Genomic DNA, 23,288 nt, shown 5'->3' with positions numbered 1-23,288 from the left:
TTAATTTTTTCTTTCATCAATCATGCCTTTGGTGTTGTATCTAAAATGTCATCACCAAATCAAAGGTCATCTATTTTTTCCTATGTAATCTCTAAGTGTTTTATGGTTTTTCAATTTAACATTTAGGTCTGTGATTCATTTTCAGTTAATTTTTGTGAACAGAATAGGGTCTGTATCTAGAGTCATCTTTTTGTATGTGGATGTCCAAGTGTACAAGGACCATTTGCTGAAAAGACTACAAGGGATCTTCAAACAGTTCATAAAAATTTTCTAAATTTTCCATTAATTTCAACTTTTTTCACAAAAATAAACTTGCATTGTCTTGTTGTAACATGTCTAAACAGGATCTAGTTTGAGATGCTAAGAAGAATATGACACCAGTTTGAAAATAACCCCTATCAGAGCAACATGAATTCTGCTAAAATGAAGCAAGAACAAGCATCAAATTTATGGTGAGGCTTGAGCAGAAACAGAGAAATAATTGACCAAAAGCCTATGGGGACAATACCCAAAAGAAATCAGCAGTTTACAAATTATAACTCAAGTTAAGAAGGGACAAGATGATGTTGAAGTTGAAAGCTCGCAAGAGCAGATGATCCATATCAGTTTGTGAGAAAAAAAAAAAAAATCTTGTCTGTGCCCTAATTGAAGAGCACCAAAAATTAACAGCACAATTAAGTAACAGCCTGGAAACCTCAATTGGTCCAGCCTACACAATTCTGATTGTAAAATCAAAGGTGAGCAAACTTTTCAATTTGTGGGTGCCAAAACCATTGCACACAGATGAGCTACAGATAAGAGTAGAGCTTTCAATTGAAATTTTAAAAAGTGGAATCAATATCATGAAGCATTTCTTTGAAGAACTGTAACAAAAGATGGAACATGGCTTTAACAGTGTGATCTTGAAGACAAAGAAGAATCAAGGCAATGGCTACCAAGAGATGGAAGTGGACTAGTCAAAGTAAAACAGATCAGTCAAGAGCAAATATATGGCAACAGTTTTTAAGGATGCTCAAAGGAATTTCGATTGTTGACTTTCTGGAGGGCCAAATAATGATAATATCTGTTTATTATAAGAGTGTTTTGAGAAAGTTTGCCACAGCTTTAGCAGAAAACACCTGAGAAAACTTCACTAGAGTCTTTTCTCCACCATGACAAGGTTCCTGCTCATACCTCTCAAACAAGAGCAATTTTGCAAGAGTTTCAGTGGGAAATCATTAGGCATCCCCTTGCAGTTTTAATTTGATTTCTTCTGATTTCTTTTTCTAATATTAAAAAAATCTAAAAAGGATGGCCATTTTTCTTCAGTTGATAATGTAGAAAAGCATTGACATCATTAAATTCCCAAGACCCTCAGTTCTTTAGGGATTGACTCAATAATTGGTACCATGTTTTACAAAATTGTCTTGAACTTGATGGAGTTAATGTTAAAAAGTTTATATCTTTAATTTTTATCTTTCAATTCCATTTTTCTACATAGTTTTAAAATTTACCTCATATCTTTCCTGCATTGTATTGCCTTTGTACTTTGTGAAAGATCAATTGGCTATATTTATATGGGTTTATTCCTTCACTCTCTATTCTTTTCCATTGATCTATTTGTGTATTTCTTTGTCAATACAACCCTGAATTGATTACCCTAGCTTTATAGAAAGTCTCAAAGCAAGGTAGTATCAGTCCTCTAACTTTATTCTTTTTCTTTAATACTGTGTTTGCTATTCTGCATCTTTTGCCTATTCATATCAATATTAGAATCAATTTGTCATTATCTGTAAGATAACTTGTTGGGATTTTATATTGAGATTACATAGAAACTGTAGATTAAGTTGGAAAGAATGATATCTTTACAATATTGAGTCTTCCTCTTTATGAACATGAAATACCTCTCCAAGTTTTTAGCTCTTCTTTAATTTCTTTCATCATAGTTTTGTACTTTAGTTCGTATAAGTCTTGAACATAGTTTGTTAGATTTACACATAAATATTTCTTTTCTGGGTGCTAATGTAAAGGTTATTGCATTTTTATATGCAAAAGTTACCAATGTAAAACACAACAAATAAGTGCTTGCATTATAAATACATTTATTGCAAATAACAAAAAGTCCAAATATCAATGGCTTTAACATAAAATAGATTTACTGTTTCCTTATACTTATAAGATGCTCCTTCAGGTAACAGACTGTATTCCAGGTACACAGAAGAAGGAATAAAAACCAAAGAAACTTATGAGCCTTTCTTTTTAATCAGGAAGACACTAAAACTCTCACTGAAGCCTTTTATCAAATTCCTCTTACATATTATTGGCTAGAATTTTATCTCATGATCAAGCTTTGCTGCAAGAGAATATAAAAAAGGTGTGTATTTTGAGCATTACATGTTGAAACTTCAATATAGATATTTTTACAGTGGGGAAAAAGAGTATAACAGATATTGAATAGACAACTAAGAGTTATGGCTAAATTAATACTTCAGAAACTTATGTGTAGAACAGCTGAATATTTGAAAGAACAGGCCAACAAACTTATATTAGACTTGAGTTCTCTAATTTATATATTTATTTTAAATTAATATAAAAATAAGCATCTGCTTCTATAAAGCATATGGTTGTTAAATAAATATTCAATAATAAAGTTTGCTTTATTTATTAAAGAAATAGTTGCTCAGAATTTTTTCCAGGAGACATTAGCAAATGATGCTAGGAATAAAAATTTATTCATAATTTCTCTATTTTGCAATACTATGAACAAATAATCACCATTAGAAAATGTAAAGGGCACCTGGGGTTTTAGTAAATCTCTGACATATCCCTTGCCATGATCACAGAATCTGTATGTACATGATCTTCTTGTGTAATCTTGCCAATCATTACTCTTTGAAGTAATCATTCCTTTGATTGAAATTTTAACCTCTATTGTTGCATGAAACTATTTTTTTTTTCTTTTATTATTATTATTATTATTATCATTATTATACTTTAGGTTTTATGGTACATGTGCGCAATGTGCAGGTAAGTTACATATGTATACATGTGCCATGCTGGTGCGCTGCACCCACCAACTTGTCATCTAGCATTAGGTATATCTCCCAATGCTATCCCTCCCCCCTCCCCCCACCCCACAACAGTCCCCGAAGTGTGATGTTCCCCTTCCTGTGTCCATGTGTTCTCATTGTTCAATTCCCACCTATGAGTGAGAATATGCGGTGTTTGCATGAAACTATTTTTAACTGATTGTATATTTACTTGAGAAGTTGTCTTTTTTATATGACCACACTCTACATATCAGATATATGACTTATTCATTTATATATCCTTTTATTATCTAATCGATTTTTAGCAAAGTGGGTTCCTCACATACACTTGTAGAACAAACATTAATAAATCAAATGAGTACTAATGGCCTTATGATTCCACCAATTTGTTGTGTTTAGCGAATTTGTCTGAAACATAATTTCAACCCTAAACAACATATGAACTAAACTCTATGCTCATGAGAGGTGTGTGTGTGTGTGTGTGTGTGTGTGTGTGATTTTCACATTTTAGTAACAATCTATACGCTAGGGATGCTGTGCAAAGTTCAGTAGAAGTTTTTATGGGTTTCTGTTGTTGCTATTGTTGCATTTTATACCCTCATAATGTCATGAGAAAATTTATGAATTCACACATGCTGAGTGATATGATTTTGCTGTGTCCCCACCCAAGTCTCATCTTGAATTGTAGCTCGCATAATTCCCCTGTGTCATGGGAGAAACCTGGTGGGATGGAATTGAATCATGGGGATGGATCTTTCATGTGCCGTTGTCATGATAGTGGGTTAGTTTTCACAAGATCTGATGATTTTATAAGGAGCTTTTCCCCCTTTTGCACTGGACTTCTCTCTTGCCTGCTGCCATTTAAGACATGACTTTGGCCCTCATTTGCCTATTGTCATGATTGTGAGTCCTCCCCAGCCATGTGGAACTGTGAGCCAATTAAACCTCTTTCCTTTGTAAATTACCCTGTCTCTGGTATGCCTTTATTAGCAGTGCGAGAATGAATAATACAATAAATTGTTACTGGGAGTAGGGTGCTGTTGTAAAGATACCCAAAAATGTGAAAGTGACTTTGGAACTGGGGAACAGGCAGAGGGTGGAACAGTTTGGAGGACTCAGAAGAAGATAGGGAAATGTAGGAAAGTTTGGAACTTCTGAGAGACTTCTTGATTGGCTTTGACCAAAATGCTGATAGTGATATGGACAATAAAATCCAGGCTGAAATGGTCTCAGATGGAGATGAAGAACTTTACTCTAGTTGGGAACTAGAGTAAAGATCACTGTTGCTATACAAACAGACTGGTGACATTTTTCCCCTGCCCTGGAGATCCGTGGAACTTTGAATTTGAGAGAGATGATTTGGAGTATCTGGTGGAAGAAATTTAAGCAGCAAAGCATTCAAGAGGTGACAGAGCATAAAAGTTTGAAAAGTTTGCAGCCTGATGCAGTAGAAAATAAAAACTCTTTTTCTGTGAAGAAATTCAAGCCAGCTGCAGAAATTCATATAAGTAACAAGGAGCCAGATGCTAATTTCCAAGGCAATGGGGAAAATGTCTCTAGGGCATGTCAGAGACCTTCATGGCAGCCCCTGACATCACAGGCCTGGAGGCCTAGGAGGAAAAAATGGTTTTGTGGGTTGGGCCCAGAGTCCCACTCCCTGCTCTATGTAGTCTCCAAACATGGTGTTGTGCATCCCAGCTGTTTCAGGTCCAGCTGTGGCTAAAGGGGTCATCACACAGTCTGTTCCTTCAGAGGATGCAAACCCCAAGCCTCGGCAGCTTACATATGAAGTTGGGTCTGTGGGTGCACAAAAGTCAAGAATTGAGGTTTTGGAACCTCCACCTAGATTTCAGGACATATGGAAATGCCTGGGTGTCCAGGCAGAAGTTTGCTGCAGGAGTGGGGCCCTCATAAACAACCTCTGCTAGGGCAGTTCAGAAGGGAAATATGGAGTTGGAGCCACCACACAGAGTCCCCACTGGAGCACTACCTAGAAGAGCTGTGAGAAGAGGGCCACTCTCCCCCAGACCCCAGATGGTAGATCCATTGACAGCTTGCTCCACGTGCCTGGAAAAACCACAGGAGCAGAGCTTCCCATGCCACGGGAGCACACCTTTTGTTTTAGCATGAACTGGATGTGAGACATGGAGTAAAAGGAGATTATTTTGGAACTTTAAAGTTTAATGACTGCCCTATTGAATTTCAGACTAGCCTGGGGCCTTATAGCCCCTTTGTTTTGGCCAATTTCTTCCATTTGGATATTTACCCAATGCCTGTACCCCCATTGTATCTAGGAAATAACTAACTTGCTTTTGATTTTATAGGCTCATAGGTGGAAGGGACTTGCCTTGTCTCATATGGGAATTTTGACTGTGGACATTTGAGTTAATACTGAAATGAGTTAAGACTTTGGACTGTTGAGAAGGCATGATTGGTTTTGAAATGTGAGGACATGAGATTTGGGAGGGGCCAGGGGTAGAATGATATGGTTTGGCTCTGTACCCATCCAAAAGTATCATCTTGAATTGGGAGGAACCTGGTGGGAGGGAATTGAGTCATGGGGGTGGGTCTTTCCCGTGCTGTTCTCATGATAGTGAGTTAGTTCTCATGAGATCTGATAGTTTTATAAGGAGATTTTCCCCTCTTTTGCACTGCACTTCTCTTTTGCCTGTTGCCACGTAAGACATGACTTTGCTCCTCATTTGCTTCTGTCATAATCGTGAGGCCTCCACAGCCATATGGAACTGTGAGTCCATTAAGCATCTTTTTCTTTATACATTACCCAGTCTTGGGTATGTCTTTATCAGGAGCATGAGAATGCACTAACATGTAGTTTCTCTATTTTATAAGATTTGTCTCATTTTTGCCATTTTTTGATAAGAAATTATGTTTTGTATATATTTAATTTGTTCCAACTTCAACTCTTGTGGGAACCATTAAAATGTTCTTCCCTCTAAGTTGCTCATGTTTAATGCTGAGAACCTGTGAATATGGCAAGAGGGACTTTACAGATGCAGATGTGATTAAATTAAACATCTTGAGATGGAGGGATTATCCTGTATTACTCAATGGAGCCAATGTAATCACAAGGATGCTTATAAGACAGAGGCAGGAGAGTCAACCTCAGAGAGAGAGAGAGATTTGAAGATGTTACACTGTTGGCTTTGAAAATGGAACAAACGGCCATGAGCAAACAAATGAAGGTGGCATCAAGAAGCTTGAAACACAAAGAGAGATTCTCCTCTAGTGTCTTCAGAAGCAACACAACCCCAAAATACCTTGATTTTAGCCTAGTCAGACTCATCCTGGACTTATTTCCTCCCAAAATTATGCTATTTAAAGCTACTATATTTTAGGTAACTGTAACAGCAGTAATAGGACACTAATACAACTCCCTACCACAATTAATGAAAACAATCTCTTTTGGATGACACTTCAGAGTCTCTTTAAGTAAAATGTTCAATCCCTCAGAATCCTGCTTAATCCCTCTTGTGAACTCATAATATAGGCAGTGACTTACAGTGTTTTTATATCACAGAGTTAAAGGGGACCCCAAAACTATGCAGAGACCATGGATCCTATGTCTTCAGTCAACTTTGTTCTTTTCTGATTATGCTGCAAGTGTTGATTTAATGGTCAATTTTTTATCATTAAGTATAATGTTAGCTATAGGGTTTTTTGTAGATTATCTTTACCAAGTTGAAGGAGGACTTCTCTTTATTCCTGTTTTCCTGAGAGTTTTTATAATAAATGGGTGTTGACATGTTTCACATGTTTTTTTTCTGCATAGATTGTTATAATCAAGTGATTTTTCTTTCTAGTCTAAAATTATATGTCATGGCATTAATTAATTTGTGACCCTTGAACTAGTCATGTGCTCCTAGTGTAACCTTAATTGGTCATGGTGTATAATTGTTATTACTAAATTAGACTTGTTAACGTTTTAAAAATAATTTTGTGTTTATATTCATAAGTGGTGGACTCTATATTTTTTGTGCTTTCTTTTTTTGATATCAGATATCAGCATAATAGTAGTCTTATAAAATAAAGATTGTTGCTTCCTCTTTACTTATCTGAAAGAGTTTGTGAACTCATATTAATACTTCAAAAGTTTGATATAATTCTTGATGAAAACCATTTGGGCATAGAACTTTCATTTTCAGGAGGTTTATAATTTAAAAATCCACTTGCTTAATAGCTATAAAGTTATTCAAATTATCTATTTCATCTTGGGTGAGTTGTGAAAATGTTTTCAAGACTTGGTCCAGTTTGTCTAAGTTGTCAAATTTATATCTTTTAGAGTTGTTTATAGTATTCCTTTATTACCTTTTTTGTATCTATAGGATTTATAATTGTATCCTATTTTTATTCCTGATATTTATACTAATAATTTGGTTATGCTTTTTTCCTTACTCTTACTAGATATATGTTAATATTATTGATTTTTTCAAAGAACAAACTCTGTTTCATTGGTTGTTTTCCAATATTTATGTTTTTATTTTTTATTTTATTCACTTACAGTCTTATTATCTTGTTTCCTATGCTTACTTTGGGTTTATTTTACAGCTTTTTATATATGTTCTTTAAGTGAGAGAGTAGATGATTTATTTGATGCTTTTAATTTTTTTGAATGTCTTTATTTATAGCTATACATTTCTTTCTCAACACTGATTTAGCTGTCTCCCACAAATTTGGGTCATTGTCTATTCCATTTCATTTTATTTCAATATATTTTCACAAATTCCTTTGAGACTTTTTTGACCCATAGATTATTTACAAGTGTCTAGATAATTTTCAAGTGTTTGAATATTTTTCTGTTACCTTTTTGTTACTGATTTTTAGTTTGATACCATTGTGATTAGAGAGCGTACTCTGTATGATTTCTAGGGTTTTACATTTTTGAAGTTTTTTTAATGTTCCAGAATATTATCTTTCTTTGGTTATGTTCTGTGGGCACTTAAAATTAATGTGTATTCTCCTGTTGTTGCTTGGCATGTTCTAGAAATATTGATTAGATTTTGGTGGCTGATGGTGTTGCTGAGTTTTGCTGAAATTCTATTTAGTTGCTCTACTAATTCTTCAGAGAAGGATGTTGAAGTCTCTGATCATTGTTGTGGTTTTGTCTATTTCTTTTTCAGTTTTTTTCAGTTTTCACTTCACATATTTTATAGCTCTGGTGTTCAGTGCATGAACTTTAGGATTGCTATGTCTTTTTGGTAGATTGCCCTTTCTATCATTATATAATGTCCCTCTCTGTCTGTAATAATTGTCTTTGCTCTGAAGTCTACTTTATCTAATATTATATTCAAGCTTGTTTTCACGTTAACATGATTCACATTTTCATGATTTGTCTTTATCCATCCTTTTAGTGTCAACCTGCCTATAGCATTATACTTGAAGTGAATTTCTTGTTGACAAAAAATAATAGAGTCATGTTATTTAATCCACTCTGCCAATCTTTTTATTGGACAATTCAGACCATTTGCATTTAATATAAGTATTGATGTTAGGTTTAAAGTCTATCATTTCATTTTTGTTTTAGTTTATCTCTTTTTTAATATTTTTTCTGATTTTTTCTGCTTTTATGATGAGTACTTTAAATGTTTTTTGACTTCCATTTCTCTCTGGGTGTGTATGTATCTATCTATCTATTTCTTTTTTCTATAAGCTTTGTTGGTGGTTGCGCCAAGTATTTCATTATATATATACATAATTTATCGTGGTATAGTGGTGTTATCATTTTTATCAGCTCAAGTGAAATATAGAAATCTTACCTCTGTTTTCATTGTTACTGATTCCTGCTATAACTGTCTTAAATAATTCCTCTACATATAATAAGAACAAAATAAATCAGTGATATAATTTTTGACTCAATGTCAACAATAATTTAGACAACTCAAGAGAAGAGTGTTTCGTATTAGCTGATTTTTTCATTATTTGTTTCTTCATTTTTTGCTTTATTTTTTAAAGAGTTTTTTCACTTTTATTTATTTTTTTAATTTTCAATTTTTATAGATACATAACAGCTTTACACATTTATGGGGTAAAAGTGAAATTTTGATCCAAGCATACAATGTGTAATAATCAAATCATGGTAATTGGGATATCCATTACTTAAAGGACTTTTTTTGTTAGAAACATTCCAGTTTCTTACTCTTACTAGATATATGTTAATTTTAACAGTTTCACTTGTTCAGTTATTTTGAGATATACTATATATATTACTAGATACATGTTAGTATAAAGTTTCACTTGTTTAGTTATTTTGAAATATACTATAGTTCTTATTAACATAGTCATTCTATTGTGCTACTAAACACTAGATCTTATTCTCTCTAACTATATTTTTTATACCAATTAAGAATCCCCACTTATTCTGCCCCTACTGTTCCTTACAATAGATTTACTGGTAACAAATTTTCTTAGTTATCACTCCTGTGAGAACGTCTTGATTTTCCTTTCATTCTTGAAGGCTATTTTCACTGTCTATAGGTTTCTGAGCTTTCCTGGCCTCCATTGTTTGTGAAGAAAAATTTCTGTCATTATAATAGTTTTTTTCCTACAGTTTCTAAAATATAATGAAGATGTATCATAGTGATATTGATTTATTTAGTCTTATGCTGTTTGGTGTTCATTCAGCTTCTTGAATTTATATCTTTTATGGTTTTTTGCCAAATTTGGGGAAGTATACCGCTATTATTACTTCAGGTAATTTTTTACCCCAGTCTTTTTTCTTATTCCAGTGCTTTGACAACAGAAAATGTAGATATTTCACTATATGATCATTCGCTACATAATGATGTTTTGGTCAATGATGGGTCATATATATTGTGGTAGTCCCATAAGATCATAATAGCATGATTTAACTGTACCATTTCTATGTTTAGATAAGTTTAGATAAACAAATACTTACCATTTTGTTACAGTTGCCTACAGTATTACATGTTGTACCAGTTTAGCCTAGGAGCAATAGGCTTTGTAGGTTACACCACTGAGATTTGTGTATAATATACTCTTTTTTTTAATTATTATTATACTTTAAGTTTTAGGGTACATGTGCACAATGTGCAGGTTAGTTACATATGTATACATGTGCCATGCTGGTGTACTGCACACATTAACTCACCATTTAGCATTAGGTATATCTCCTAATGCTATCCCTCCCCCCTCCCTCCACCTCACAAGAGTCCCCAGAGTGTGATGTTCCCCTTCCTGTGTCCATGTGTTCTCATTGTTCAATTCCCATCTATGAGTGAGAACATGCGGTGTTTGGTTTTTTGTCCTTGCGATAGTTTACTCAGACCGATGTTTCCAATTTCATCCACGTCCCTAAAAAGGACATGAACTCATCATTTTTTATGGCTGCATAGTATTCCATGGTGTATATGTGCCACATTTTCTTAATCCAAACTATCATTGTTGGACATTTGGGTTGGTTCCAAGTCTTTGCTATTGTGAATACTGCTGCAATAAACATACGTGTGCATGGGTCTTTATAGCAGCATGATTTATAGTCCTTTGGGTATATACCCAGTAATGGGATGGCTGGGTCAAGTGGTATTTCTAGTTCTAGATCCCTGAGGAATCGCCACACTGACTTCCACAATGGTTGAACTAGTTTACAGTCCCACCAACAGTGTAAAAGTGTTCCTATTTCTCCACATCCTCTCCAGCACCTGTTGTTTCCTGTCTTTTTAATGATTGCCATTCTAACTGGTGTGAGATGGTACCTCATTGTGGTTTTGATTTGCAATTCTCTGACAGCCAGTGATGATGAGCATTTTTTCATGTGTATAATATACTCTATGGTGTTTGCACAATGACAAAATCACCCGAGGATGTATTTCTCAGAATATATCCTCATTGTTAAGTGATACATGGCTATATTTTCACAGGTTGCTGGAGAATTTGTGTCTAATTTTCTCAATTTTGCAGATTGTATAATTTCTACCTACAGTCTCTCATTCATTTTTTTCTCCCCTCTATTCTATATTGAACCCATCCACTGAACTTTATATTTTGGTAATTGAATGTTTTAATTCTAAAATTCCATTTGGCTCCTCTTGATATGTTCTATTTCTCTGCTAAGATGTTTCAACTCTTTGTTGACTCATTCTTTTGTTTTTTAAGGATATTTGTTTGTAATTGCTTACTGAAGTATAATTATTGTAACTGCTTTAAAATATTTTTAGATTATATGAACATCTCTGTCATCTCATTGTTGGCCTCTATTGCTCACCTTTTTAATCAAGTTTGATATCTTCCTACTTCTTGGTATGATAAGTGATTTATTATTGAACACTTGACATTTTTATGTTATGTTGTGGGACACTAAATTTTCTTTAAACTTTCTGTTTTAACTGGCTTTCTGTGACACTGCTCCAGCAGAGGAAGAAAAGCAGCTGGTTGTAAATACAAGTCCAGGTTACTTACTCATCCTCCATCAAAACCCAAGGGGAGTGGTCTTTTGATACCACTGGGTGAGTGCTGATGTGTTGGTGCCTCACATGACATCTACCGACATTATGGTGAGAGTGGCTTGTTATCAACTGGGTAATGGTGAAATTCCTGATTCTCCAGTAGGCTTTCTCTGATGCCACCCAGGCATCGAGGATGAAGGGCACTACATTACCAATGGGTGAGGTGAAAGCTCATGTTCTTCATTGTGGTTTTCACTGACATTGCTGGACAGAGGACTTGTTACAGGCTGACGGTGATGTATTGATTTCCTATTTGACTTTCTCTACCATCAGGACCAACAGTTATCTTTTAACAAACTTGTGACTGTGAAAATCAAGATTTCCAGGTCAGTCTTTGCTGACTCAACCAAAATTTTTGTGGATGTTGTTTTCTTGATTTGTTTTTTGGTGTGTGCCTGGAGTAGAGTGGTTATTACATAAAAGTTTTCTCTCTAGCTAAGCTGCTTTTCTCCTAGTTCTTTGGCTAGAGAAAAGTGTCATTTTCTGGAGGTTTTTTGTCTGTGTCCATTGGCACTTTCAGGCAGCTTTTTCAGCTCCAAGTCTAGTATATATGAGACAAAAACCAAGCCCAAGAAACTATCATTGTGTTGTTTTTTGTTCCTGAGGTCCCTCACTGGTCTACTGTCTTCTTTACACCTATATAGGTCTTTTTACATTTATTTTATGTATAATGTACAAGGTTTTAGCTATGATTAGTGAGAGGAATAGGAAAAAGTATTTCTACTCCATCTTCCCAAAAGTGGAAGTCACACCTAAAAATGTGGTTTCAAGTTTCCAATGTTAGGAATTTTATAGATGTCTATTTTTCTTATTGCTGATTATATTCCATGGGAATAACAAAGCCAGATGATTTTATTCCTTTTAAACTAATTAAATCATACACACATCTTAATGAATATTCCATTTTCATCTGGAAAGAATGCATGCTCTTCTGTTTTGAAGTAGAATGTTCTATAAATGTAATTTAGAAAAAACTGGTTGACAATGTAATTTAAGTCTTCTATATTCATATTTGTTTCCCCTATAAATGTTATATAAATGAAAAGCAGATGTCTGTTGAAATCTCAGTCTTATAGAGTGAATTTATCTATTTCTGCTTTCAATTATTTTGATTTTTGCTTCATATATTTCAAAGTTCTGTTATTAAGCCCATATACGTTTGAGATTATTATGTCATCTTGGTGAGCTAGTCTCTGTATCATTAAAAAAAATCCCTCTTTTTCTCAGAGAACATAAATTGTTTTGAAGTCTCTTTTTTTAACATTAATATAGATACATCAGATTTTTATACATAACAATGTCAAGGTATGGTCTTTTCTACTTCTTAACTTCAAAAAAAAATTACGATGAAACTATCTTTTAACTTTTGACCTGTTTACAAGTAAAATTACTTTCTTGAGGTCAGCATATAGATTGACTTTGGTTCTGTATTAATTCTATCAATGTCTCCCTTTTATTTGGAGATTGTAGTACATTTATAATGAATTTACTTTTCTATAATCTTGATGTTAAATCTGTCATTTTGCTTTTCATTTTCTTTTGTTCTCAAGGTTCTTTTCTTTTTTTTTTTTTGTCTTTTCTTGGCTTCTAAGACATTAATTATTTTAAAAAATTATTTTATTTTCCATATTAGCACATTATCTATACCCACTGATCCTTTATTACATAGAGGAATGAGCACCAGACAAATAGAAAAATGAGTTGTGCTGTGTGCTTTGTTTTGTTTGTCATTAATTGATATTAAATTGACCAAGCTGGGTGGGCATAGTGGCTCACACCTCTAATTCCAGCACTTTGGGAGGCCAAGGCTGAAGGATCACTTAAGCCTAGGAGGTCAAGACCAGCCCTGGCAACAAAGCAAGACACCATCTATACAAAAAAAGTAAAAAATTACCAGGCATGGTGACATGTACCTATAGTCCCAGCCACTCAGAAGGCTGAGGTGGGAGGATCAGTTGAGCCCAGAAGTTCTAGATTGCAGTGAGCTATGTTCACACTCCTGCACTCTAGCCTAGGTGACAGAGTGAGACCTTATCTCAAATAAATAAATGAATTTTTAAAAAAGTATACGTATCTTTTTTGACCTCTTTAACCAACTGTAGTATTAGATGGTTTTAGCTGCTTAATTCTGTTTTATTACCTATATATAAACCATTGTAATTTACTTGCACAGCAAGATTATTTTAAATAGAGCTTCTAAATTTTTAATTAAATGATTAATTAATTTTAACCAAATAAATCACATAAAACATCAAATATGCTTTGAGGCATAAACCAACATTATCTGCTCCAAATAATATTAATACATATATACAAGTATTATACATAGAATTTTCACTACTTAAAAAATTTAGAAGCAGATTTTAGTAACATTTTTCTTATTTCAATTAGTGTGTTAATCATATACAAGTTATTGCAATCCATGTTTACAATTCTACAAAAACATAAGTAGTTATAAATTCTTGTAAAATGATATAGTCATAAATAAAATTCTGAAGTTGAAAATATTTGTTTTTATTGTCTTATAACTTTTCTTCTCTTCCTTATGAAGTGTAATAACACGTGAAGGTGAGACAAGCATTTAATCTGCAAACAAAAGAAGAAGAAGAGCAATTAACTGATTCAATCAACTGGATGAGTTCTTGAATACACCAGGGAAGAATATCAAGCTTTAAGTAGTAAAAGATTTTAAGTAGCAAAAGTTTCAAATAAGGGGTGCAATAGAAAATTTTGTTGCAACAAGATAGCTTCAAAGATAGCTTAACTACGTACTGGTTATACTTTTCAAAACTTAGTTTATAAGCTATAAAGGAATGCCTACACAGCATATCTGATATTATAGTAGTCAATTTTTTTATAAAAGGACCCTGAAAATTTTATTATTATTATTACTCCCTGTACTCAGCAAAGGAAATAGTATTTATGCCTCATTATGAAACATTACACAGTATTACAACAAGCAGATATTATTTTAAGGTTCTCTTTTATCTCAACATAATATGTTTCTCAAATATTTTTGAGATATAATTACCAATATCCTTTAAAACTGTTTATTCTTGTTTAAGCATTTGGATTTCAGAAAAACATTATGTCACTTGAATTTGAATTTTTTTTTTATTTTTATTCAAACTGTGAACCCAAAAGTATTTGAGGTAGGTTTCAATCAATTTAGAAAGTTTATTTTGCCAAGGTTAAGGATTCACATATGATAAAGCCATTCATATGGTTTGGGGACCTTAGAATTTTATTTTGGTTTAACATTCTCCCTCTTCTGGCCAAAGTTTGCCAGAGACAGCATCAATGGCCACCAAATGTTTATTTTGTTCCATAGCATTGCCAGGGCTACAGGACTGTCTGCCTTAGGTCCATCTTGTCCCTCGGTGGGACACTCTGTGGCAGAGGGACTTAGAGTCAACAGATTTATAGCCAATTAAATATTCTAGGCCAGATAGGAATGAACATGGACAGGCATTCATTATCCCTTAATTTTTTTGTTGTTTTAAAGAGGCAACAAACAAAAAGCCAAAGGCGAGGTTACAAAACTGAATTATATTTAACTTCTGTGTGTTGAGCTACTGCAACCTTGGTTTTAGTTACAGACATATAACAATTCACTATATAAAGCATAACATTGTTCTGAAAAATAAATTTTAAATATATATTTATTTGCACAACTCATAACTAGGAGTATTATACTCAGGAGGCTTGGTCACAAGGTATCATAATCCTCTTTGTAATTATTTTCTCTTAATTGTATCGGAAGCAGGAAATTCCTTATGGTTGAGGTAAATGAAAAGGTGCCACATAATAGCTCAGAAAACAAAGTCCTTTGTTTTACTGGCTGTTTAGGTGTGTTTGTACCCATCTTTGTTTTGGAGTGTCTGACCTTGATCTACTTCTATCCCTCAAAACCAGCCCTTACAATCTTATGTGCCAACCAACCTCTTCCATGATAGTCCCTGGGCCTAGAGGGAGGGGGCTTCTATAGCCTTAAACAGCGGGGTATTTGCAGTGAAAAACAGATCAGGCCTAGTGGAATGCCAAATGAGGGAAATTTGCATCTTGTAGCGAAGAAATAATTCATGATTCAATCTACACTCAAAAACAAAAGTCAGGGCTGAAATCTAGTAAAAAGTGTAATAGTCTTACTTTGAAACAATTTCTTCCTCTCTCTAACCCTCCTTTCCTATTGAGGAGAAATTATAGTCAGACTAATTTGTGTGCAAAATAAGTTTTAGGCTCATTGTACTTTGCCTGATTATTTGCATAAATTGCAGCAAGAATTGATTGCCATATAGGCTTCTTCTAAGTTGGCTTTTCTGAAACTTTACCTAACAATATGTTATTCTAGTCAAAGCCTTGGTAAAATAACCAGTGTCTCAAATTGTCCTGTTTTAAAAGAAAAGAGTCTTACTAAACTTATGTAAATAAATATATTTTCATAAAATCAGAATACTCACGGTTTCTGAATTTTGGAGAATTCAGAGAGAAAGGTAAATTTGCTCACAAAAATATACTTCATCCAATTGCTCTAAACTATAAAAAACAGAAAAGAAAAAGATTTTCTAGAATTTTCCTTGGAGCAGCACCGTTCCAAACAAGATGTTGTTTGTTCACCTTGGAACTGCTATTCACATGCTAAGTAGCTCATCTTAGATAACAGCTGTTTATTAGGCACTGTAGAATCTAGCAGCTCCTCACACAGTTAGTTACTTCTAGGGAAAATGGAGGCTCCCTGCTCATGAGAATTTCCTTCTGCCATCCCTAGGTAGTAAGATTCTATTTAAACCATTTTTATTTTATTATAGAACTCTTTGGGGCACCATTATTTCCATTAGCATAAGGGTAGCTTCAATTAACATTTCATAGCAAGGCAGTAAATGCTCCTCAGGTGGAAATTCTCTAGTCCAGTAGTTGTCATTGGGAAGTGCTTACAGTCTTTTGTCATAAGTCCCAATAAATGTTCCACAAAGGGCTATAAAGTGGAGGATTTTTCCTGATTAGCACTCCAACTTTTGCCCTATATTCTGTGGGCTCAGGCAATCTTACTAGTTCCTATTTATTTAGCATGTCCATATTCTCTTCGGGAAAAGCACAAGGGGAGAGGAAAAGACGCACACACAATACCATTAAAAGTAAACAAACTTTATCCCATGTATATGGAAATGCAGATGTAATAAGCAAATTATATAATAATAAGCAAATGATATAATAAGCAGATTGACATAATAAGCAAATCGCAATGGGAAGGGGAGAAAAGAAAATATTTTTACACTCACCAGACTGTGGAGGATTCACCACCAGACTGGATAGCAACAGCCTGGGCTCCAGAGTCAGCTACTCGTCCGTCCACAGACGAGGAGCAGTCTCATGAAGCTTCGGCACAGTCTGGGACCCTAGCTCTTTTTGTAACAAGTTGTTTGGCATGAGGCCCAATCACGAGGGCCCTTCATGACTGGGCTCAAGGAATACAAAAACGTCAACTTGTTTTTGTGATTGTCTACTGTTTTTCAATAACTAACATATAGGAGTAGATTGAAACAGAGATTTGTCCAAAACAGTGCTGGATAAACGCCTCAAGGGGCTCACACAACCTTTTCCGGGACTTGGTGACCAGTGTTTGTGTCCATGTTCAATTGAGTTCAAATTTAATATTTAACTTTTCCTCCACAGTCCAATGAACAGTTCTCATAGGATAGATTTACATGCCTTCGGTTTTATGGTATTACATAAGGGAACCATCCCCCGTCAGATACAATACCTATTTTCATAGCCATTTATGTAAAGGAGTCACAACTAACTTACATGAAATCTGTTTAAACATCTCAAATTTCATAACTCTATTAACTTATACATTTTTATGTTTTGGTCCCAGGACCTTTTTTTTTTCTACCCCCAGTCCACTTTACCCTTTCCCTTGAAAGAGGATCTGGATCACCAGCAGTGGGTTGAGCCAGGGAACTCGGTCTCTTTTGTCAATCTTTATCATAATTTGCCTTAGCCTTGCTTCATGCAATATTAGCTTCTTATTATAACCTTTGCCTTTTGATATTTCTTAAATTTCCCCAATTTGGGGTAAATGCAGAAAATGGGTGTGGGGACTTTTAATGTTAGAGAATGAACAGGGTGGATCATCATAAAGCCAGTCCCACAGGGCTTTCGTATGAAGCATATTAACTGCTTTATCCAGAGTGCTGTACTTGGCATTTATAGGGAGAGTTAGGCAGTTTCCTTCTTAGGGTAAATAGACCTTACAGTGGCATTTATCTGGGTCACTGGGCTGGTTGTTCTCTCAGGTATAACCTCCTGTGCATTTGGATCACATATATTCATCAGCAATTGTTTAATAGTAAGCTATGGGTCTCGCATCAACTTAAACTTGCACTTTCATTCTGTAGCATTTAAAATTAAAGATTCTGTCCTTAAAGTAGTTATTTTTACAATTTACTATAGTAAAGATTTCTCAGGAAATTGATGATATCAATCTACAAAATGGAACAATTCCCTTACACTCTGGTTTTAATAGTTACTTGGTCTTGCCCTTCTCCTGCATTGACTAACTCCTTGGTAACCACAGGTCTAAGAGGTAAGTTTTGTTGCCCTGGCTTAATTTTTCCTTTTGTGTGTAGCTTTCAGGCTAGTGGCCTGACCTGAGACAGACACACATCTGAGCTTGGCCCAGCCTTCAAGCCAAACCCAGCATTCTTTTACTTTCATTTAGCTATTACAGATAACAATAACCAAGAGATTAAATATTTTGTTTTTTCTTACTAATTTGCATTTCTGTAATTAATTAGTTCAGTGAACTAATGCCCTGGGACTATGAGTATGATCCATCTCTGAATTCTACCGTAGCTTTTACCTTTAGTAATTGAATGCAGCCCAGCTGCAGCTCTTTAAGATGGGTAACCACGTGGCCACTCAATAATCAAGCTTTCTCATCACCCACCTTTTTATTTTTCTCTTTACCCATTTAGTTTTATTTATACTTTCTTTTTCTTTATTTTAAAGCAATTCTGAAATAGTCTCCAAAATAGAAAAAAAAATTACATTTTCCTTAGCAAAACCACATCATTGTGTTTTTACAAACTTCACCAAAAACACCTTTTACTGTCTCTTATTTTAAATCTTAGTAACCCAAATTCCCAGTGAAAAAAATTGAAGTTATGTAATGTAACATAATATGACTTTAAGATTTTAAACTACTAGAGATAATTTTGAGACTAAATTTACCAAATTAAGCTTACCAAAGATTACCAAGGTCATGTGAATTAAAAAGGATCTGAGCTAGCTTCTATCAGACTGATAGGCACTTTCTTTTCTTTAAACAAATTGATTAGAGCCCTTTCATATAGTTTGGTAGTGAAATATCACTTCCACATGACACGTACAAACATATAGATATAACAGACATACAGACAAGAGCAGATCCAAAAGATTTTTCTTTTGCTTATTTTCAAAAATTCTCTCCCTTACTTTAGATAATTAATTGTAAAAGTTACAGGAACCAACAAAAGGTGAAAGAAAGAGTTACCATCCCAGGCCTTGCAAAAGAGAGAAAGAACTGAAGCAACAGGTTGCAGTTTCTGAGATATTAATCTGAATAATTTCAAAAAGAAGCACTATAGAATTTAAAAATTAAAAACTTCTCACACTAAGAGTAACTCAATATTTTTAATAAAATCTTCTAATCAATTTTTTAATTTTATATTTGACTATTTTTAATATCAAATTTCAATTTTTAGGAAAACAATTTACTATAATTTTCTTTAATTATAGCCAACTTAATCACATAACATTTTTATAATTTCCTTTTTTACTAATCTTATTATGACTTACACAGACCATTCACAACATTTTTGGACTTTCTGGTTTGTCTTAAATATTCCTCTTTTTTGAACAATGAATGATTTCATTTTAGGACAAAAAATTCATCATACAAGATTTTTTCTTATATGATATTGCTTTTCTTTTAAGATTTCTTACCAAAAATACCTCTTCATATCTGTAACTTTCTCTATATCTCTCTTATTTCTTGGTTCATTTCACCTTGTTTTATATATAACCTTTAAATAAGCTTTGGATTAGACAAAAAATATTTACCTTTTAATAAAAACATTTTTAAAAATGTTTTTTCTATAATTTTTAATTCGGTAATTACCCATTTAACTAATTACAAATATTAATTAAAAGTAACATCAGATATAAAGCTGGCAGAAATAATATCTATTATTTAATATAACCTTAGATTCTAAATTATTTGACAAGTTTGTTTACAAGCATTTATTCTAGTACATTTACCTGGTTATTTAATAGTTTACCTAGATTACTTATAAAAACTCTGAATATTATCATTTAAAGTTATTTTGTTGTTAACTATCTTTAAAGCCTATGAATTTCAGTTGTTCACCTAAGTAAAATCTTAAGGCTAAAAATACAGGTATTTTACCCATAATTCAGAATTTATCTGTTTTCATTAAACAAAAAAAAAAGTTTTATTTATTAAAAATTACACAAGGAAAGATCATTCTGTTTTGGGATGGGGTTATAATTGTATAAGTGTTTTGGCAAATTTTGAAAGCTTATAATAGTATTCTGCACCCATAAGTATAAAACTGCTTGATTAATTAATGAAAATAAAAATGCTGACAATTCTTAAGACATTTCTAATACTACTTTACTAATATTTTTAAAGCCAGTTATTTATTAAGGATTTTACTTAAGTCACATGAACTTGAAAAGCATTTGGGCTTCTTATTTAATTTGTGCATACTCTTTAAGCCAATTTGGTAGCTAGTGGCCAAAAACATGTAACAAAATACGTGTACGTACACATAAAACGTACATACACACTCATACAAACAAAGATCCTGTAGCTTTTGCTTCAGAACCATAGCTATGAGATATTCATAAAAACTCACCAGTTTGGGAGGGGAAAAAAAAAAGTTGTATCTAAACTGGTTTTTATCTCAATAGAAAAGTAACATCTGATGTAAAGCAGGCAGAAAATAAAATAGAGAACTAAGGAACTCTATAGTTGCAGGTGGACTTTGGGGCTCTGAATTTTTTCTTGATGTAATTTGCCCATCAGTTTCAAATGTGCACAACAGATTATAATATATAGACCAATTGGAGTACTAGAAAAACCTGACATGCCTTTGAAATTTCTCATTTTACACAAACACTTCCAGTATAGGTGCCATAAAACTAACGGGGTAGCCATTCTCTTTTGACTTTTCTCATTCTTAGACTATTTGTCTTCTCCTTCTCCTTCTTCTTTTTCCCTAAAGAGAGGAACTGAGCTCTGATCTAGGGTTTAGTGTAGTAGATTGAAATGTGCTGGTTGTAGGTGGGACTCCACAGGGTGTCACCATTGAGTTGTTTCTGTCCTCTTACATGTCTCAGTTACTCTCTATAGAAGTATTGCACCTTCAAAAATCCTCAAAATGTTGAGCGCCCAGGTCCTATATGCATTTCCCTTTTAAGCTAATTTTGTTTAGGGCTCCCTGTAGGGCCGCTGTATATCGTGGGGTGTCAACCCCCAGACATTTCCAGTTGGCCCTTGGTCACCCAGGGACACCTTTTGGCTGAGAAGAGCAAAATGCCTTGCCTCTTTGGAGCTGAGGAAACTCAGTCTCTCATTTGACTATAAAAATGACAGTTCAGTTTCTCACGCAAATGCACATACAAGCCAACCAAGCTTAATTTGGAGAGAAAAAGTGATGGAGAAAATCCTATAGAATGCACCTCCAAATTAGAATTAAGATCCTAAACGACAGCTTCCTGGCGGGGGGGGAACCCACAGCTAAGACCACTTTATCTAGATTGTCCTCAGCCACCCCTAACTCTCTTTTGCAAGTCAAATCTTCTCATATTACAAGGTAATCTCTGGTACCCAAAAGTCAAAGAGGTCAGGTAATGTAATACAAGAAAGCAGGGCTGTAGACCCAAGAAGAATCTGTCCATGACTCTTGAAACTCAACAAACTAAAAAGAACACCCCCAAAAGGAGTGAGTAGTGCCTTTGTTCTGTGTTATTTAAGTGGTTTGAGTCATTAGAAACCTTCTCTAGATTTTCCTTCTTACCAAAGATGGCAAAGGTGGAAGGAGGAATAAAGTGGAAGAAAAGGAAACAGAAGAACAATGTTTTTAAGACAAGAAGCAAACAGAAACCAAATGCATGTCTTTGTTGTTGCTGCTGTTGTTGTTGCAGCTGTGATGAATTTTAGCCATTTCAGAGGTCTCGTTCCCTATAATTTGAAATTCTCACTTGGATTAGATCAAGTCAGGTAGCGTTGGTCAAATTCGATGAGAGAAAGACTGGAACAACAACAACAAAAAAAACCAACAATATGATTAATAAGCACTCTAATTTAATTAGAGAAATTAAGACCAGTTGGTTGGCAATTTTAACTTTTAGTCATTAAGGACAATTTCTAAGACAAAAATCCCCAATTCAGCTACTTACCTAGGAATGGGGCACCAGCTCAAGACTGCACTTTACCGTCTTAGAAGCAAGAAGAAAAAGCCTCTCAAACTTCACCTTCCCTGTTGGAAATTAGCTGAAACTCCAGAAAGGGGTTACTTGCTCTTTATTGTCATGGAAGCAGAAAAACTCGCCTTCCTTGTTGGAAGCAAGTAAAACTCCAGAAAAGGAGTTGTACAGCAAAATAAACCTCTGATCTCAACCAAATTTGGGAAGATCACGGATTCTCTGGAGGTGGGGGAGCTCCCATACCTCAGCAAATTGTCCTATTGGTTTGAGCTGTAAGCATAACTCAAGCTGGTACCAAGTACCAATAGGAGATTTGTTAAAAGTCAGGGACACCTCTACTCAGAATTCTTCTGTGGTTACCAATTTGTAAACCCAAAAGTATCTGAGACAGGTCTCAATCAATTTAAAATGTTTATTTTGCCAAAGTTAAGGATGTGCCCATCACACAGCCTCAAGAGGTCTTGATGGTATGTGCCCAAGGATTTAAAAATTGTCTGATTGGCAATTGGTTAAAAGTGTTATTATCAATATAAATAAATGTCTGGGTAATAATAAGGGGTGGTGGAGGCCAAGGTTTCATCATGCAGATGAGACCTCCAGGTAGCAGGTCTTCAGAGAGAATAGATTGCAAATATTTCTTATCAGACTTAAGGTCTATGTTGATATTAATGCTGGTTGGCTTTTCCTGAATTCCAAAAAGGAGAAGAGGTCCATTCATGTAGTTGGGGAGACTTAACTTTTATTTGGTTTAAAAACTGACATTCAATTTTGTATATTTGTGATATTTCAAGAAAGTAATTTTAAAGTTTGCATGGGTTAGGACTAATAGGGAGTCAAAACACAATAAGTAATTTGAACATCACAGAGAAACTAACATATGAATTAATAACTATAATTTGAGATTAGAGTAATGAAGAATTGGCAATGATAACACAAAAAGAATAGACAAAAGAGGCAGTAGATGAAGCACCTAAATAAGACTCCTCCTGGGACTGAGATCCAGACCATGTTGCAGATGGCTTGGCTGTTGATCAATAAGTGGCAAGGAAATTGCTGTAATCTTGTGCCAGTGGAACTTATTTTTGTTCAAATGTTGCATATCATTTATTAGCAACTATAATAAAATATAAGTACTTGGTTATTATCTTGCATCCTTCCCCAACCAACATACAAATAATAATTTTCCTCCCTGTTGTTCAAATATAGTTATAAATAAGTATTTGATTCTCATAAGTTAATGTTTATATTATACATTGACATAAAAATTGAGCCAAGCCTTGTAGTA

General features: G+C 34.2%; 1 long non-coding RNA gene across 1 annotated transcript; it reads right to left on the bottom strand.

Moving 5' to 3' along the window:
• Positions 1-10,533: 10,533 nt before the first annotated feature.
• On the bottom strand, positions 10,534-16,869 carry LOC134738103 (uncharacterized). Its single transcript, XR_010123645.1, has 3 exons — positions 16,789-16,869; positions 15,970-16,045; positions 10,534-14,095 (listed from the first exon to the last, which is right to left on the bottom strand). It is a non-coding gene; the product is annotated as an uncharacterized LOC134738103 (long non-coding RNA).
• Positions 16,870-23,288: the final 6,419 nt, after the last annotated feature.

Source organism: Pongo pygmaeus, chromosome 15 (assembly GCF_028885625.2).
Source record: "Pongo pygmaeus isolate AG05252 chromosome 15, NHGRI_mPonPyg2-v2.0_pri, whole genome shotgun sequence".
In the NCBI taxonomy this organism is placed as follows: Eukaryota; Metazoa; Chordata; class Mammalia; order Primates; family Hominidae; genus Pongo; species Pongo pygmaeus.
This window is presented reverse-complemented; position numbering and strand designations above follow the sequence as displayed.